This window comes from Nicotiana tabacum, chromosome 1 (genome assembly GCF_000715075.1).
Source record: "Nicotiana tabacum cultivar K326 chromosome 1, ASM71507v2, whole genome shotgun sequence".
NCBI lineage: Eukaryota > Viridiplantae > Streptophyta > Magnoliopsida > Solanales > Solanaceae > Nicotiana > Nicotiana tabacum.
The window spans coordinates 172639316-172658131 of NC_134080.1; positions in this window are offsets into that span (position 1 = coordinate 172639316).

The window sequence follows — 18816 nt, forward strand, 5'->3', positions numbered from 1 at the left end:
TCCCTTTTGGAGCTTACTTCTTCCAAAATTTCCGGGCACAATCACTGCATTGCCTGGGACCGGCCCTTAAGACTGTTTGTATTATCCTGCATTGGGATGAATTCCCCTTCGGTTTCTGGTAGTAAGCTTTGAAAAATCCTTTCAAGACACATTTTAGGAAAAGAAATAAAGATATGGAAAAGAGAAAATCTTTCTGAACCAATATTTTGTGGGAGGAGACAATCAAAAGAACTTATCTGGAGGACACAACTGGTCCCCGTGATCATGACGTGCACCATAGATTCCCGACCCAGTCTATTTGTATCAATCGATTTGCCCGATGGTCTGACTTGCTGGGGATGATAAATGGATGTTCATCTTATTGCGAATGTGGTAGCTTTTGCTGCTCTATCTTGTCGCCTCATAGTGCCCTTCGAGGGGTTTTCACTAATGAGACTCTCTCTTTTCTCTCATCTCCCGGCGCCTTATGGTGCCTGTGAAGGTTTTCACCAATAAGACTCTCTCATTTCATATCCCTCATCTTACATCGCCTTTCGGTGCCTGTGAAGGTTTTCACCGATAAGACTCTCTCATTTTATTTCTTTCGAGAATTCGGGGTGTTGTAGATGCGACCCTCTCTTCCGGGGATTCTTTTGACTATCAACTCATTCCCAGTCTTACGATCCTCTTCTTTGCTGGGGATCAGTGTATTATTCTCGGCCTTATTTGCCGGATTTGGCATCTCTCGAACATTGATCGGGAGGTCTTTTGGATGTCGATGTTGGTTTTGGTGTGGGATTGAAGAAAGGCTATAAAAATGAAAACAACTTGAAGGGTGATGTGCTACAACTTTTGGAATCAAACCTTTGTTGGAACTTAAAACATAACCTCTGCCCCAGTTTTCTTGCTTGGGGAATTTATTTTTTACGCTTATGTTGAGTTACGTGCGTTACGCAAATTGTGCTACATTGTGCACACTATGTACATTATGCATCCTATATTTGCTATGATGCACACCTATGACCGAGCCGTGAGGCGCCTACGTATCCTCTTTGAGGAATCAGGTCAAACGTAGTTCCCACGGTTTTATATTCCTTGATTTTCCTTTTCTTTCTTTTTCTTTTCTTTTCTTTTCTTTTCTTTTTTTTTTCGTATCTTTCCCTTTTCTTTTTCTTTTTCTTTTCTTTTCCTTTCTTTTCTTTTCTTTTTTTTCGTCTCTTTCCCATTAGTGATTCCAAAAGAGGGGTATTGAAAGAATTTGCTTAAGGCTCAAAGGGGGAAGCGAGGGTTAAAAGTGTTTGGATAGAAGAAAGAATTGCCTCCGTCATCTCATTATTCAACAAATGCCAAATACAAACAAATAAACCAAAATTGCCATAATTTAAAGAAATTACGCATAATATCTCTTGACTGCATCTGAATTGATAGCCATGTCGACACATCTACCTTCGACATCTGTCAAACACAAAGCACCATTGGCCAAGACTCTGGTCACGATATAAGGCCCTTGCCAATTTGGGGCGAATTTGCCTTTTGCCTCGACCTGATGTGGGAGGATCTTCTTCAATACCTGCTGCCCTACTTCAAACTTCCTGGGGCGCACCTTTTTATTATACGCTCTTGCCATTCTCTTCTGGTATAGCTGACCATGGCACACTGCTGCCAATCTTTTCTCATCTATCAGGCTCAACTGTTCCAAGCGAGCTTTGATCCATTCATCATCATCAATCCCGGCTTCAACGACAATTCGGAGGGACGGAATTTCGAGCTCCGCTGGTATCACGGCCTCAGTTCCATACACCAACAAATAAGGAGTTGTGCCTATGGAAGTCCGGACGGTAGTGCGGTAACCCAACAAAGCAAAGGGTAATTTCTCGTGCCACTGTCTGGACCCTTCCACCATTTTTCGCAGTATCTTCTTGATATTCTTATTGGCTGCTTCGACTGCTCCATTTGCCTTAGGACGATATGGGGTGGAATTGCGGTGTGTAATCTTGAATTGTTGGCATACCTCTCTCATCAAGCTGCTATTAAGATTCGCACCGTTATCCGTGATGATCACTTTTGGGATCCCAAATCTGCAGATGATATGGGAGTGAACAAAGTCCACCACTGCCTTCTTGGTTACTGATTTGAAGGTTTTAGCCTCAACCCATTTGGTGAAGTAATCAATGGTCACTAGAATGAACCTATGACCGTTGGACGCTGCTGGCTCGATGGGCCCAATGATATCCATGCCCCATGCTACAAACGGCCAGGGTGCTGACATCGTATGTAACTCTGTTGGCGGAGAATGAATCAAATCTCCATGTATCTGGCACTGATGGCATTTCCTTACGAAAGTGATACAGTCGTGTTCCATGGTTAGCCAATAACACCCTGTTCGAAGGATCTTTCTTGCCAATACATATCCGCTCATGTGCGGCCCACAAACTCCGGCATGTACTTCCGCCATAACCGTCATTGCCTGCCCGGCATCTATGCATCTCAACAATCCCAAATCCGGGGTTCTTTTGTACAATACTCCTCCACTGAGGAAGAAACCATTCGACAAACGCCGAAGGGCTCTTTTTTGGTCTCCAGAGGCATGTTCCGGATATATCCCCATCCTGAGGTATTCCTTGATATCATGAAACCAGGGTTCGCCATCTGCTTCTTCTTCTATGGCATTGCAGTAGGCGTGCTGATCACGGACCTGGATGTGTAGAGGATCAACATACATTTTGTCAGGGTGGTGCAGCATTGATGCTAAGGTGGCTAAGGCATCCGCAACCTCATTGTGAACTCTCGGGATGTGTTTGAACTTTACCGATCGAAATTGCTTGCTCAGATCATGCAAGCATTGTCGGTATGGTATGAGCTTTAGATCTCGTGTTTCCCATTCACCCTGAATTTGATGTACCAAGAGGTCCGAGTCTCCCAAGACCAAGACGTCTTGGACATCCATGTCAGCAGCCAAGCGCAGACCCAGAATGCAAGCCTCATATTCGGCCATATTGTTGGTGCAATAGAAGCGCAGTTGAGCCGTAACAGGATAATGCCGTCCTGTTTCAGAAATGAGTACTGCTCCTATTCCAACCCCTTTTGCGTTTGCAGCTCCATCGAAGAAAAGCTTCCAACCCCGTTCCTCAGGTAATTCCAACTCATTCGTATGCATCACCTCTTCGTCAGGAAAATACGTTCTTAAGGGCTCGTATTTTTCATCAACGGGATTCTCTGCCAAATGGTCTGCCAGTGCCTGGGCTTTCATGGCCGTCCTCGTTACGTAGATGATATCAAACTCTGTGAGCAGAATTTGCCACTTTGCCAACCTTCCCGTGGGCATAGGTTTCTGAAAGATATACTTCAATGGGTCCAAGCGGGATATGAGATAAGTAGTATATGAAGACAGGTAGTGCTTCAACTTCTGAGCTACCCAAGTTAGGGCGCAGCATGTTTTCTCGAGTTGAGTGTACTTGATCTCATGTACTGTGAATTTCTTGCTAAGATAGTAGATGGCCTGCTCCTTCCTTCCTGTGTCATCATGTTGCCCTAGTACACAACCAAATGAATTTTCCAATACCGTCAGGTAAAGGATTAGGGATTTCCCGGGCTTAGGCGGGACCAATACGGGTGGATTAGACAGATACCCTTTGATTTGGTCGAAAGCCTCCTGACACTCTGCCGTCCAACCTACTGCAGCATCCTTTCTCAGTAGCCGAAATATGGGCTCACAAGTTGCTGTGAGTTGAGCGATGAACCTGCTGATGTAATTGAGTCTACCCAGCAAACTCATTACCTCTGTTTTGTTCCTTGGCGGTGGCAAGTCTCGGATGGATTCAATTTTGGATGGGTCTAACTCAATCCCCCGTCGACTGACGATGAATCCTAGCAACTTTCCTGATGGAACCCCGAATGCGCATTTGGCCGGGTTAAGCTTGATATCATACCTCCGGAGTCTTTGGAAAAATCTCCTTAGGTCTGCCACATGGTCCTCCTGACGCCAAGATTTGATGATCACATCATCGACGTACACCTCTATTTCTTTGTGTATCATGTCATGAAACACAGCAGTCATTGCTCGCATGTACGTTGCCCCGGCGTTCTTTAACCCGAACGGCAATTACCCGATAGCAGTAGGTTCCCCATGGCGTAATAAACGCTGTCTTCTCAGCATCCTCTTCGTCCATTAGGATCTGATGGTAACCCGCATAGCAATCCACAAAGGATCCGATCTCGCGCCCAGCGCAATTATCGATCAGGATATGAATGTTGGGTAACGGGAAATTGTCCTTGGGACTTGCTTTGTTGAGGTTGCGGTAGTCGACGCACACCCTGATTTTTCCATCCTTCTTTGGGACTGGTACCACATTGGCCAGCCACTCGGGATATCGAGTGACCCGAATGACCTTCGATTGCAACTGCTTGATCACTTCTTCTTTGATTTTTACACTCATTTCTGTTTTAAATTTCCTTAGTTTTTGCTTGACCGGAGGGTATGCCGGGTCAGTGGGTAGTTTGTGAACCACTAAATTGGTGCTCAATCCAGGCATATCATCATATGACCATGCAAAAATATCTTTGAATTCCCTGAGAGTTTCGATCAATTCTGCTTTGACATTCGGCTCAATGTGGATGCTAATTTTGGTCTCTTGGATGTTATCAGCGTCTCCTAGGTTCACAGCCTCAGTGTCATTTAGGTTAGGCTTGGGTTTCTCTTCAAATTGGCACAGTTCTCGGTTTATTTCTTCGAAGGCTTCCCCTTCGTCACATTCAGATTCATTATCACAAACGACCTCTTGCATCATTGAGTCAGATTCAGATTGATTTATTAGACTAGGTCGAGGATCTGCTGTGCATGCCATGTCATTAGGACCAGTAAAAAGAGAACTGTTCAGAAAGAAAAAGAACAAAACAAGAAATTAAAACGGGACAAAAGAAAAGAACTTTATTAAATTTGCAGGATAAAAAGGGTTCACACTTTTACAAAACGAAAGTAAAATTGGGATTACACCCTTGAATAATCCGATCAAACAAACAAACAAACAAAACATTAATCAAAGCCTACTACCAAGACTCCCTCGGACAGGAAGAGGAGTAACCGTCCAATTGTTGGTCTTGGCCTCAGGCCCTACGAATTGTATCTCTGCTCTGCTGGAACCCTCTCCAGCTTCCACCATACTGACATCCGCGAATAGTCTCTCAAAACTCTGATCCAAGTCTTCACTTATGCCGATCAAAGGTCCTCGAATCTTTGGGATCGCTGACCCCTTGGCACTAGCTTTAACAAAAGACCTTGAGAGGCGTGGCACTGGGTTAGGTAGAGACCAGACTCTCTTCTTCATTTTTCGCGCTTGCTTCCTGTCTGCTGCGGTTGGTTTGAACCCCAACCCGAAAGTTTCCAGATTCTTAGGAAGGGAGACAGGTTGGACTATCCCTTGAAGTTCAACTCCCAGGCCTTTTCCCGGCACAAACCCATTACCCAGCATTTCTGATACCATCATGACTGTTGCGGCAGTCACCCTAGGGTGCGGGATGATTTCTCCTTCAGAAATTTTGTTGGCCGACCCTGTATCGAGAATCTGGTTGACCCAGGGACCCTTGTCATCAGTGGTCTCTATGAAAGGCACAATGGTTCCGCCCATGGTGCATGTTGTATCCTCGCCGTGCAACACGACCTCTTGTCTTTCCCACTCGAACTTCACTGTCTGATGTAGGGTGGAAGGCACCGCTTTAGCTGCATGAATCCAAGGTCGTCCTAACAGCAAGTTGTAAGATACCGTGGCGTCCAACACCTGGAATTCCATGGTAAACAAGACCGGGCCAATGGTCAGTTCAAGTACAACATCCCCCACAGTGGCTGTTCCGTTTCCGTCAAACCCCCGGACACAGATGCTATTCTCCCGGATTCTTCCACGGTCAATCTTTAACTGGTCCAGGGTGGATAATGGACAAATATTGGCGCTTGAGCCGTTATCCACCAATACTCGGGTTACCACCGAGTCTTCACATTTGACAGCTAGGTATAGAGCTTTGTTATGCTCCGTACCTTCCACCGGCAGGTCATCATCTGAGAATGTTACCCTGTTCACCTCGAAAATCTTGCTGGCAATGGTTTCCAGGTGGTTTACAGAAATCTCACTGGGTACATGGGCCTCGTTCAATATCTTTAACAGGGCCCGGCGATGTTCCTCGGAATGGAGGAGTAATGACAATAGTGAGATCTTGGCAGGTGTTTTTCTCAGCTGCTCAACCACAGAATAGTCTTGTACTTTCATCTTCCTCAGGAAGTCTTCAGCCTCTTCTTCTGACACTGGCTTCTTGGTTGCCACTGGGTTGGTTTTTCTTAACTCCACCGGAGCAAAACATCGACCTGATCGAGTCAGCCCTTGTGCTTCACAACTGACTTCTTCCACCTGTTTTCCTTGGTACGTCACCACTGCTTTTTCATATTTCCAGGGCACAGCCCTGCTGTCAAGCATTGGCAACTGGACCACCGGCTTTATGGTCACCCGTTCTCTACATACCCCTTTCAACATGACTGCCGGTGTGGGCAGGATCCCTGGTGTTACCAACTTGCTTGGCTCGGGTTTGCTTGCTATGACGGACGGGCTCTTCCCCCATATTACTACCGGCTTGACGCCTTCTTCCTGCGACTGTACATTTGTTCTTCCACTGGTTAAGACTTCTTTTGGGGCAGCTTGGATCATCATCACTGTTTGTGAGGGTTTTCTTAATTCTCCTCCCTCACACACCAACTCAATCATGTGAGCTTCGTGATGCGCTGGCAGTGGGTTTTGGTTGATGTTAGGGGCCTCCGGTGTCTGGACCTCGATCTTATTGGTGTCAATAAGATCCTGTATGGCATGCCTTAACTTCCAACACTTCTCGGTATCGTGCCCGAGCATCCCTGAACAGTATTCACAACTGATTGAACGATCCAAATTCTGAGGCGGGGGATTTGGTTCCCGAGTATGGACAGGACTAACCAAACCCAATTGCCGCAGCTTGTGGAACACAACGGTGTAGGTTTCTCCCAGTTCGGTGAAGGTTCTTTGCTTCCGCAACCTGTCATTTCTGGCATCTGGATTTCCCCGGAAACCTGCCCCTGAAGGATTTCTATATGCCCTTGGTGGAGGGTAGGTGTTTTGTGGTGGTGCATATATGTTCTGGGGAGCCGGTGCGCGCCATTGTGGGCGAACCGGAGGCTGAGTGTATACCTGGGCTTGGTGTACGGAACAATGTGGTTCTCGAGGTGGATAGAAATTTTGTGGTGGGTTGTATGGGTAGTTTGACCTGTGAGGCTTGGGTTGGTTGTAGTGCGGCCTGCCAGCCCTGGACCAACTGCTTGCCTCGATCGTGGCAAACTCTTCTTTCTTTCTTCTTAGCGCACCTCCTGTGCCGCTTTGAATAGCCTGGGTTGTGGCCTTAAGCGCCGAATAGTTTAAGATCTTGTCCGACCTCAAACCTTCTTCTATCATGACCCCTATTTTGACCACCTCGTTGAAAGATTTTCCAACCGTTGTCACCAAGTGACCAAAGTAGGTTGGATCCAATGTCTGCAAAAAGTAGTCTACCATCTCTCCCTCTCTCATGGGAGGATCGACCCTAGCTGCTTGTTCTCTCCAGCGGAACCCAAACTCGCGAAAACTTTCCCCGGGTTTCTTCCTAGTTCTCAATAACGTGAGACGGTCAGGGACTATCTCGAGGTTGTACTGGAAATGACCTGTAAAAGCCTGTGCCAGATCATCCCACGTGTACCACCTGCTGAAATCTTGCCTGGTATACCATTCCAGTGCAGATCCACTCAGACTTTGGCCGAAATAAGCTATCAAAAGCTCATCCTTGCCTCCTGCCCCTCTCATTTTGCTACAGAATCCCCGCAAATGTGCTATGGGATCACCGTGCCCTTCATATAAATCAAACTTGGGCATCTTGAACCCAGCCGGGAGTTGGACATCTGGGAAAGGGCACAGATCTTTGTATGCCACGCTGACTTGATTGCCCAGCCCGTGCAAGTTCCTGAAGGATTGCTCCAGGCTTTTGAACTTTCTTAACACTTCATCCTGTTCAGGGGCCTTAACCGGCTTCTCAACCTCTGCCGGTACTTCCAGATGGGGATTGTAAGCCTGTGGTTCGGGTGCATGGAATGTAGGCTCAGGGGGATAGTATTGTGTATCGTGAGCCTGAAACAATGGCTCACTAGTCGTTCGCTGCAAAGGGGCTGATGCAGGTCCCACAAAAATGGGAATATTGGGTGTTGGGAGAGGTTGATGGGGTGGTGGAGCTTGGGAATCATGAGGGCTTCTTTCTTGATGATAGAGGGGATTTGGGCGGCTTGTGGAAGGGCCAGAGTGAGGGTACTCCGGCATGTGTCCCAGTGTCTCAGGGCTCTTTTGCGTTTTGGCCAGGGCTAGCTGCATTGCATGCATCTCTAGTCCCATCCTTTCAATCTTTTCCATTGCCTCTTTTAGCAACTGGCTCATCGGGCTTTCTTCCTCATTACTATTCTCAGAAGTAGTCATGCTTGTTGCTACCGGTCCTTTGGATCTGGTTTGGTATGAATGTGTTGCCAGAATTCTTTAACAACTAACTGTTTGGTATCAGACAACAACAAACTTTGTTAGTGTTAGAGCTTAACAGATTTGATCATAACACATAGAGGATGCAATGCACCTAGGCAGTTAACCGTTTCTACATGCTTTGCTTCAAACCACATGCGTCATCCCGGCTTGTTCATTCGTCTCTTTTAAAGTATTTTGCGAAACTCTGCGTTTTATTTTATTTACATTTTCTTTTCTTTATTTATTAAAAGCGGTCGAATCTTATGGGGATTGCCTACGTATCACGTCCCCGCGTGAATCAGACCAGGCGTAGTTCTGCCTCAAAGTAAAGACACATAGAAATTCTTCCGGAGTCACTTAATTTCATTATCAAAACTTGCTATTACACATTGCTTCAAACAAAATAGCAACAGTACAGACTCCACGGTTCTTTGACCCTATTTGATTGAAGGAAAAATGGAAAACAACATATGGGAAAACATCAAAGCTCAACTAAAACAAGACTCGACCAGAGGTTAATTTTCCAATTTAGGGACCCGCGAGGCATCGTTCGGCCTTTTCGCGGTTCTAGGTGCGAGATCCCTTTCGAGCTGCTCCAACTCGTGCATGGTCTGTTTGACATAACCCATCACTACTGGGAGAACGGTAACGCAGGTCATGTTTTCACACCGTCGACACCTTCTGATGATGGCATGGGCAATGGCCCTGATCTTGTCTCTGTTTTTTTCTTCTCTATGAGTAGGTGTCTTATCTGATCACTGCACGTCTTGAATACCTGTGAGTCCTGTATATGCTGATCCCTCAGCTGCCGCACTTCTTCCTTCATTTGGGCCAACAAGTCGTAACAGTATCTACTCTCCGATTGGAAATCCCCGGCCTGCTTAACTGCTTTAAACTCAAGTGTAGCCATCTCCCTCTTTATTTTGGACACAGTCTTCTCGTGGTCACGTTTCAATTGGTTCAAACATCGGCGATGCTTATCTACTCTTGCTCCCCACCGTGCCTTGAACTCTGTCATGACCTTTTCGGATTCTTCTAACCTGTCTCGCCATTCCGTGATCTCTCTTTTCAAACCCTTTATCAACCGCTGGTCTGATCGACTTCTGGGCTGCTCATCGAGAGACAATCTCAATTTTTGGACTTGGGCCTTAAGCTCTTCATTCTCTTGGATCAATCTATTCTTTTCGCTTCGATCCGCCGCGATTTGTACGCTGTTATCGAATCTCAGACTGTCCATTTGTAGCTTCAAATCGCCAATCTCTGCCCGATAACCCTTCTCTTTTGCTAACCAGTTCCATTGCCCTTGGGATGATTCTACGAAATCTTTGAGATGCGGCCTCTTAGCCGGTCTTTCGTAGGACAGGCTACCTCTAAACCAAGCGTGATATTCTGGGGCGACTTCCCCTTTTGCCGTATCAATCACACAAGTGTTTGCTGTCAGATGTTGGCATTCACTCCAGATTTGGCGAACTTCTTCTTCAGGGAAATGACCGTTCGGACTGATTTCAATCACTTGGGTACTCATATCTTCATCTTTCGGTACCACTTGGTACCTCCCAAGTTGCCTCAAAACCCGATACGGTGCATAGGGTTGGATACTTTTCAGTCCCATCAACAGAAAGTGAGGCTGGGTTGCCGGCATGTATATGATTTCCTCGATAGGTGACCATCCGAGTGTCCACTGGATTTGGCTGGCAGTGAGAGTTCGGAGAAATGCGGTCCATGATGTGACTCCCTCAGGTAAATTGAACCCTTTGATTCTCGTGTAGAATTCTCCAATACAAGTTTTCTCTGGCGAACCATAACCCAAAAGTGAGGAGCGATGGCATAAATGATCAGTCATACACATTTGCAACAGTAGGTTACATCCTTCGAAAAAGTCGCCCCTGGCTCGACAAGCAGTGAGAGCCCGGAAAATGTCAGCCATAATCATAGGCGCCAGAGTACTTTTATCTTGGGTAAGCAAAGTATTGACGACCCCGGTTATCTTTAGATCAATGTTTCCATCTTTCCTAGGGAACACTATAAGACCTAGAAAGGCTGTCATAAAAGCCACTAGCCTGTGTTCGTCCCACTTTTGTCGGTTGCCTCTACTGCATAGTTTGAAATCCGGCTTATTGAACCCGCCCACGTGGCCGTATCTAGCATATATGAGGTGGAGACTGCAGAATCCTTTGGCAAGATCTGGATGGTGGAATGTCCGAGGTATTTTTAGGAAATCCAGAAACCTGTGTACCGTGACAGCTCTAGGTGCAATCAAGTATTTGAACCTAAAAGGGGCTTCATCAATCCCGATCTACCCTGCTATTTCTTCCAACGTCGGGGTGAGCTCGAAGTCCGAAAAATGGAACACGTTGTGTGCGGAATCCCAACAAGTGACCAATGATCTGATGATATCACCCCGAGGCTGAACGTTTAGTAGGTCCGGGAGACCTTTCAGATATTTCCTTACTTTGTCTTGCCCTTCTTTGCCTAAGTCGTTCCACCATAACCGCAATTCAAACGGGATCTTGGTCATTACTGAAAAAGGTTCGTTTTGTACCGTGCTCATCCTGCACATTTATTAGGGTGATTATGCCAAGTGAATAAAGAATAAAACTTTATTTAGACGTATACTTTTTATAAAACTTTATGAAAAACCCTGCACATTTATTACCTTTTTTTTTTGAAAATTAAGGGTCTAAAAACTTTCATGACTTTTGGCAAAACAAGTAATTTTGCCACAAATAAAGTCGTATATTTATATTTATATATATATATGTAGAGATATATATATATCAAAAATAAGACTCTTTTCCATCTTCATTTTTGTGACAGGACAAACTATATATATATATATATATATTTTATAAAAAGTATATAAAAGCAGAACGACGACCCCTTTTTTTTCTCTTCTTTTCTATTTTTCCTTTGCAATTAATAAAACAAAACTAATAAGACATTTTCTTTTCATTTTCTCAAAATTTCGGCAGAGTTTTGACGGTATTTTGGCATTGGCCCTTTTTCAAAAATAAACAATTAACTCCTTAACCGCTATTCCTTCCTTTTTCCTTTTTTTTTTCAATTTCACATTATTCAAACACTGGTCAGCATGCGGGCTCGAGACAAATAAATGCACGGAAAACAAATGGGATGCATTAGGATGGTCCTTTCATATCAGGTTGCTAGTCCTAGACGGACCCAACCCCTGTGTTGAGTCCCCTAAGTCATATGAAACATGATGCAAATAAGCGTTCCTACTAGGGATCCGGCATGAAGTCACGTTATTCTATGTTCAAAACCTGGGTCAGTGTTCTAGACAGTGTACCCGAGCGGACAACTCGAGCCGAGGAGGGGCAACTTACCGGGAACCAAAAGGCCGTCCGGCTTCGTAACTTATCCGTCCTCTTTCTTATTTCGGTTATTGACACTAACAGAATAGGGAGTCTCGACCAGCGAGCCTTTCCCCGGAGGAAAGAAGAGATGGGTTTCGGCACAGTTTATATACAGTTCAGATAATATCAAAGCGGTAAAAGCAACATTTAGCACATTAGGCTCAAACATGTGAACATCAGATATAACCAAATATAACAATTTATCTAAGCTCGAATTTCTAACCCTGAACCAGTGGTTATGGGTCAAGTTCCCCAGCAGAGTCGCCAGAGCTGTCACACCTCCTTTTTCCGTACCCGCGAGGGGACAAGGGAGTTTTTTCCAATTTAAGGACAATCGAAACGAGATTGGTTTATTTATTTCAGAGTCGCCACTTGGGAGGTTTAGGGTGTCCCAAGTCACCAATTTTAATCCCGAATCGAGGAAAATAATGACTCTATATTACAGTCTGCGTACCAGAAATCTAGATAAGGAATTCTGTTAACCCGGGAGAAGGTGTTAGGCATTCCCGAGTTCCGTGGTTCTAGCACGGTCGCTCAACTGTTATGTTCGGCTTGATTATCTGATTTTATACAAGTGTGAACTTACGTGCAAAATTTAACTTTTAACCGCTTTTATCATTTACTGTTTTCATCAAGAATTGCAACGTTGTGAAAATGTATCTCGAACCGCGTTACAATCAATGTACCCGTGGTCGTCGACACACTTTGACTCCGTTGAGATTTGGATTTGGGTCACATCAATGTGCACCCGAGTTTAAGGAAATTAAATTATTAAAGGCGCGCCTAAAGCGACTAGCGTATTTATTTTGGGTAAGACCGTGGAATTTTACTAAACGGTCCATCCCGAAGTCCAAATAATTTTTAAAGCAAATATCTACTGAGGGCCCCGCAATTTGTATTTTATTTGGCGAGGCTCATCTCATTCTTATTATTTTATTATTTTTTTTAAAATGAATTTGCAACGTCATGGACACGCACCTCGAACCACGCCACAATCAATGTACCCGTGATTAGAAACACATTTCGACTCCGTTGAGAATTGGATTTGGGTCACCTAAATGTGCACCCGGGTTTAAGAAGGTAAGATTTATTAAGGCGCGTCCTAAAAAGTCTAACGTATTGTTATTTTTAGGAGAGTTGTGAGATTTGCTAAACAACCCGTCCTGGAACCTAGATGCTTTGATAATACACATTTAAACAAGGGCCCCGCGTCTGCGCGTTTTGTTTATTTTCATCGAGGCTCATCTCGTTCTTATTTTTTTTTTAAAAAAAGGATATCCTATAACAACTACGTTTCTCGTCGTGTTTGTCTTTATCAATTGAAAACAGTAGATAGTCCTAATTAATTAAATGCTTGCAAGTTGTTTGTAATGACATTCAGAAAAGCTAAAAAATTTCAGAAATGAGGCTGTATGTACAGTCAGCCGAACAAACAATTATAGGCCCAAATCTAGCCCATGCGTGATAGGCCAGACCTGGGCCTCTGCCTGTTCGACGCGGGCCTACTTGGTTTGCTTCGATTTGGGCTCGACCTTCATGAGGTTGAGGCCCTGAACTGATTCTTTGTTTTGTGAAATGAGTTTATCAGTTTATGTGACAATATGGCAAAAGGGAGAAAGAACTTTAACTAAAACGGATAGCTTTCCTATTTGGCCTACATTAGAGAATATACTACACCATCAGACTAAGTCTGAAATACAACTTATTACACTGGGCATGTTTTTTCACCTAGCAGCATACATATAAGGCTAGCATTCGTTAACCTACATTGATATACTTAGTATGTAGGCTGCTTCTATTGTCCAAACAAAAATGTAACTATTTCATGACATTTAGAGTAACAGTTCATGTATATATATAAAAAAACAATCTGCAGGTCTTCTCTTTTGCATTCATGCTCAAACTTTCAGTTACATTTGTGGTATTAATTGTGTACCTGGTATGGAGGACAAAGAAGGAAGGAATGATCAGCTAGGCAGTATGCAGTAAACACAGCAACAACAGATACACAGCAACAACCAAATAGCCACGAAGATGAAGCTCACACGTTGGTCGAACAGCAGACAAATATTCCCAGGAAGCAAGATAGGAAACAAGACCAATCGAGAAAAGAACCAGAATATTTTATGCTATAGCCAACAGAAATTCAATAACCACCAAAGCTCAGTACACAACCAGCACAGTTTCAAACAATCAGGAAGACTACAACTCAATGTACAGCACACAAAACTCAATGTAGTAGCAATCACAGCTGAAGATACACAGGCTTCTCTTAATGGAACAGTAATCAACCTAGTTAGGATGACCAGCTTGATTTCTTATGCAGTTTTGGACAATGTTCAGTTACCGTATTTGCTGGAAATTTCTTTCTGTTTTTCTTCACTTTTCTTTAACTCCCAAAATCCCTCTCAAAACTAAAATTTCCAGCCTTTTCTCTCTTTTTTCTGAAGACTAAAAGTCCAGCCCCCGTTTAAGCTCTCAAATGGCTTATTTATAAGCCAAATGAACCAGTGCAGTTAAGCTGCCTTTTTGCTGCAACTTGCAGCCTGCCCATCCCTATTAAGCCCATCCTTAAGCATCTTTTGATGCCAGCCCTTTTGTTCCCCACGCCTGGCTTTCTTTAATCAAGGGTTATGGGTTCATTTTAGTATTCATTTTAAATTCCCATGCTCTTATGTCTTGTTCCCCATTGGCATTAATTTAATCCCAAATTAGTACCCTACTTGTCAGCTCATTTAAACTAATCATTTTTGTTCTTTTCAAACCCCAGACTACCCTTGCTAGCCCTTGATTATCACTGCCCTGCCCATTGCAGTATCAGGGCACTTTGGGCTTTGACCCTTCGATTTCAGAACTGCCCCAACCTGGCTTTTTAATTGTTTACAAGGTAGTTACAAGCTAATATTCAGGCAATGCCCAATTCAAATCACAATACAGGCCCATTCAGAATATTTGAACATTCAGTCGTAGGAGACTAATCGACGACATTTATCAAGTCGACTACACTAATTATAACGGGTAACAATCAGTCGTTCAAATAAACAACACATACAGGGACCTAAAGGGCATCAGACAATTTTTGTTCAATTACTGGGGCTATATGAATTAATTCGTTTGACGACTAATCTAATCGAACATGTACATCACAGAATACATTCAAATCATACACAGAAAATAATTGACCAAATAAAAGGTCTTTACAGAGATGAAAGAAATCCGAATGAAAAATAACAACAAAAAAAATAACAAACAAACACAACGAAACATGCTGACCCCTTAATCAAAACTAACACAAAAGAAAGGAAAACTTACCGAAAATGTTTAAATCAAACAGACCCAAATCTGATTCAACTTCGAACTTTTGAGGCCGAACAAACTTTAATCAGGGTGTTCTCACATGAGAACACCTTGATTAAGGTCTATTAGACCTCAAACCCATGTCCAAACCGGTCGGATTCCCCAGGTGCATGTGTTCTAAAGTCTGGATTTCCAGATCTGATTTTTAGGGAGTTGTGGGTAGATTCGGACCAAACCAAGTTTGGTTTGGTCACGAGGAAGGTCAGGGGAGTGTCTGGTATGAAGATGGGGTGGTTTGGCATAGATCCGGGTTCGACTCAAATCTTCAAATGAAGATTCGAGACGAACGAAAGTGATTCGAGGCTCGTGGTTAGTGGATTCGTGTTCAGGACAGTGAGGTGGTCCTGGGGTGTTCAGGAGGCGGTCATCGGCGTTCATGCCGCCGGCTTTAATGGCGAGGGATACTGGGGCGGCTGCTAGGGTTCGAGGATGAGAAGGGGTTGGGGAAGGAGATGACTGAAGGGGGGGTTCGGATAGGGGGTGCGGGGTAAAGGGCTGAGTTTATATATGGGGGGGTTGATTGGATCTGAGCCGTTGGATCATACGATCTCAACGGCTTGGATCTGAGGGTGAGAAACAAGACGGGGTCGTTCAGTAGTTAAACGGGGTCGTTTGGTTTAAATGAGGGGTTGGGTCGGATTGGTTATTGGGTCGGGTTTGAACACGGGTTGTTGAAAGGGGTTCTGAACCGTTGGATTGGCCCGGACGGACGGCTTAGATTTATTTGCCTGAAACGGCGTCGTTTCAGGAGGTACCTGGGCAGGCCTGGTTTGGACCGGGTCAGATCGTTGGTTTGGGCCTATTTTTGGTTTATTTCCTTGGCCCAAACCGCTTCCTTCATTCTTTTCTCCCTTTCTTTTTTTCCTTTTTCTTCTTTTTTTTTCTAATCTTAAAACTAAAAATAAAATGAAATTCAAACAAACATAATTATCAAAATATTTAAATAGGTTAAATCGCACCCTAGAATATTTTTGTGAATTTTTCTTTTACTGAATGAATTATGGTCTAATTACCAGGACATACACATTTTGTATTTTGTTTAATAATGTAAAAATGGACAAAATGGACAGAACCACACATGACTAGCAGCACACGTTACGGAAAATTGAAAATTGTACAGCGAGGTCCTTTGTTACTATTTCTTTTGGAGTGACTGTCCGTGAAGCAAAAATCACGTGCTTACAGCTGCCCCTCTTTGCACGAAGACACGAAGGGTTTTCGCGCAAAGATAAAGCAAGCGATTTTTGCCCGTCCGAATACTCCGTGTGAAGCATTTTTTGAAAGAGATTTGACCGAACCTTTGCTTCAGAGGTTTCCTACATATCCTGGGCTGAACAGGAATCAGGTCAATGTAGTTCGGGAAATTTTGGTAGCTGGGACTACCGTGTGACTGTATTGCTTACTGTTGTTGTGCGCTGTTGTATGCTGCTGTAGGATGCTACTGCTCAACCGATCTCCCTGTTACATTGCTCTAAAAGGAAAACAAGAAGCTAAGCTAAACTGAGGATCCTGAAATCTCATCCATCTTCGACTTGTTCTTGTTGCCTTGCTTTCTTGTCGGCTATCGCTTTCCTCCGATGCCTCTATTTTGTGAACTTGGAGATGATGCTGGTCCTTCACCTTTTCTGAATGTCAGTTCTCATCACTTTGCTTGATTTGCTGGGGACACGGCTTTCTTCTTTAAATCTTCCAATGGTTTCTTCAGTGGTATGGCTTTCCATCAGAATTGTTATACTGGGCATGCTACAACGTTCCCAAACTACTTCTTTTGAGACGCGTTCATTTTTCCTTTTGAATTGCGCGCTTGCCTCTGCAGTTGCCTGCTTCTTGGTGCTGGGATTTTATTGTTTCCCGTTCGGGGCTCTCTGTTGTACCCTTCCGTTTTCGGGTGGGGTGACTGATTCCAAAATCTAGAGCTAAAGGGTATTCCCGCATTATACTGGCGGGCGACCTAGAACTTAAAAGTATTCCCGCATTATACTGGTGGGCGACCTAGAACTTAAAAGTATTCCCGCATTATACTGGTGGGCGACCTAGAACTTAAATGTATTCCCGCATTATACTGGTGGGCGACCTAGAACATAAATGTATTCCCGCATTATACTGGTGGGCGACCTAGAACTTAAATGTATTCCCGCATTATACTGGTGGGCGACCTAGAACTTAAATGTATTCCCGCATTATACTGGTGGGCGACCTAGAACTTAAATGTATTCCCGCATTATACTGGTGGCGACCTAGAACTTAAATGCATTCCCGCATTATACTGGTGGGCGACCTAGAACTTAAATGTATTCCCGCATTATACTGGTGGGCGACCTAGAACTTAAATGTATTCCCGCATTATACTGGTGGGCGACCTAGAACTTAAATGTATTCCCGCATTATACTGGTGGGCGACCTAGAACTTAAATGTATTCCCGCATTATACTGGTGGGCGACCTAGAACTTAAATGTATTCCCGCATTATACTGGTGGGCGACCTAGAACTTAAAAGTATTCCCGCATTATACTGGTGGGCGACCTAGAACTTAAAAGTATTCCCGCATTATACTGGTGGGCGACCTAGAACTTAAATGTATTCCCGCATTATACTGGTGGGCGACCTAGAACTTAAATGTATTCCCGCATTATACTGGTGGGCGACCTAGAACTTAAATGTATTCCCGCATTATACTGGTGGGCGACCTAGAACTTAAAAGTATTCCCGCATTATACTGGTGGGCGGCCTAGAACTTAAAATGTATTCCCGCATTATACTGGTGGGCGGCCTAGAACTTAAAAAGTATTCCCGCATTATACTGGTGGGCGACCTAGAACTTAAATGCATTCCCGCATTATACTGGTGGGCGACCTAGAACTTAAATGTATTCCCGCATTATACTGGTGGGCGACCTAGAACTTAAAAGTATTCCCGCATTATACTGGTGGGCGACCTAGAACTTAAATGTATTCCCGCATTATACTGGTGGGCGACCTAGAACTTAAATGTATTCCCGCATTATACTGGTGGGCGACCTAGAACTTAAATGTATTCCCGCATTATACTGGTGGGCGACCTAGAACTTAAATGTATTCCCGCATTATACTGGTGGGCGACCTAGAACTTAAATGTATTCCCGCATTATACTGGTGGGCGACCTAGAACTTAAATGTATTCCCGCATTATACTGGTGGGCGACCTAGAACTTAAATGTATTCCCGCATTATACTGGTGGGCGACCTAGAACTTAAATGTATTCCCGCATTATACTGGTGGGCGACCTAGAACTTAAAAGTATTCCCGCATTATACTGGTGGGCGACCTAGAACTTAAATGTATTCAAATTGCTTTCCCGTTCTTCCGAGAAAATTTTCGACAATTGGCAGAAAATTTTCTGCCCCGGTTTTTGGTGACTTCCATGGCGGTGCATCTTGCTGCCATCATCAATCCTTTGTTTTCCTGCAGCAGACAAAAGGATTTAATCAGCTTTAATCGTGGTGGTAGAGGGTGCCTTTCTGGCGAGCCGTTTTTCTCCCTTCCCCCTTTCTTGCTCTTTGTTCCCATAATTGGTTGGCGGGCA